Genomic DNA, 1,839 nt, shown 5'->3' with positions numbered 1-1,839 from the left:
GATAATTCTGGTATTTTCACATCCGGCATTTTCACATCCGGCTACTTCTTGATGTGGATTATTGTGACCGGAGCGCTGAACTATTTCCTAGGTTGCTATTTGCAGCAAACTTAATTTCCCATCGTCTCTTTTTCAATATATTATATTAAATTTTATTACTTAACTTGTGACCTCTACCAAGCTATTCATATTTATCCTTGACAAATTCATCTGATTCAATGATATCAATGCGGCTGCGACCAGTTAATAGTTTTAATGTCGATTCCCTCATTTACCATTTCCCAGAGAGGGCTCATTTATCTCAGTCGGAATACTGCTCTCTACAGCTCTACTAAGAACTCATCAACTTCCTCTTCGACTGTGAATCTGCCGAGTCCGATCCTCACTGATGTATGGGCAAGCTCCTCTGATACTCCCAAAGCACGGAGGACATAAGATGGCTCCAGCGATTAGCTTGTGCAAGCCGATCCTGAGCTCACTGCGAATTTCTTCAAGGCCATGAGTAGGCTTTACCCTTCAACATAGGCAAACGAGATATTCAGATTGCCATGGTATCTTCTCACCTCGTCTCCATTTAAAGTTGCATGAGGAATCTTCTCCTTAATCGTCTTCAACACTTTATTATATAGCTTTTGGATATATTTTTCATCGTTTTTCATTTACTTCTTGGCTACTTCGCAAGCTTTCCCGAGGCCTACACACAGAGCAGGAGCTAAGGTGCCTGACCTTAATCCTCTTTCCTGCCCTCCCCCAGTAATTTGGGCCTGAAGCCGAACTCTTGGTTTTCTTCTTAAATACAAGGCTCCTATTCCCTTAGGCCCATAAATCTTATGACCGCTGATGCTGAGTAGGTCGATGTTCATTTAATTGACATTGATGGGCACTTTTCCAACGGCTTGAGCCGCATCAGTGTGGAAGAATATGCCATGAGATCTGCAGAGATCCCCAATTTCTTGAATCGGTTGTATGACTCCAATTTAGTTGTGAACGAAAATGGCGCTGACACACAGGATTTTCTCTGGAGAATCTTCAATTATTTTCTTGAGCTTCTCGACATCAAGCAGGCCATTTTATTTAACGGGCATGTAAGTAACTTTGAAGCCTTGCATTTAAAGATGCCGACATGTGTCAAGGATACACTTGTGCTAAATCTGTGTGGTAATAATATGTTTTCTTTCCTTCCCGTAGAACCCTGCCAGCCCTCGCAGGACAAGATTGTTGGATTCAGTGGCCCCAGATGTAAATATAATTTATTTGGCATCAGCCCCAATTAGATCTGCAATTTGATCCCGAGCCATCTCGACTCCTTTCGCAGTATCCCATCCGAATTGATGAGTCTTAGAATGCGGGTTGCCGAACTGATGCAATAGGTAAGGGTTCATTGCATCTGCTACGCGGTAATCAACTGGCGTGGTGGCTTGATAGTCGAAATATAAAGTCTTGGATGATCCAAAAAACGACCTTATGAGGGTTGTTGCGAACGAATTTCTCCTCAACATCACTTTCACGAAAAATTATGATATTGAATAGAAAAAATGGACAATAATCTCGAAAGGCCATAATTATGATTATATTTCAATACAGAGAAACAACCAGGAAATCATCAAACAATTATTTGAAGGCCAACAATGACAAACAAGTATTCAATTAATCATGCATTTATAGTTCATTCGATGAAGGAGACTTAAATTATGATGAAAACGGAGATTTTGCAAGGTTTATAAGATAAATACTTCCCCCCCGTTATATCAGAAATCTCCAAAATAAAGAAGTTTTGGAGAGCGGAACAGGATCAGAATAGCATATTTGGACCATTTTCAATATCGATTGCCAAATTAT

General features: G+C 40.4%; 1 pseudogene; it reads right to left on the bottom strand.

The window, feature by feature from the left end:
* Positions 1-224: 224 nt before the first annotated feature.
* LOC148300623 (putative cysteine desulfurase, mitochondrial pseudogene) lies at positions 225-1,499 on the bottom strand (annotated as a pseudogene).
* Positions 1,500-1,839: the final 340 nt, after the last annotated feature.

The sequence above is a fragment of the Brachycentrus maculatus genome, unplaced genomic scaffold (genome assembly GCF_059751285.1).
Source record: "Brachycentrus maculatus isolate JH-2025_06_01 unplaced genomic scaffold, ASM5975128v1 h1tg000684l, whole genome shotgun sequence".
In the NCBI taxonomy this organism is placed as follows: Eukaryota; Metazoa; Arthropoda; class Insecta; order Trichoptera; family Brachycentridae; genus Brachycentrus; species Brachycentrus maculatus.
The sequence above is the reverse complement of the archived record's forward strand: the minus strand, read 5'-3'. Positions and strand labels throughout refer to the sequence as shown.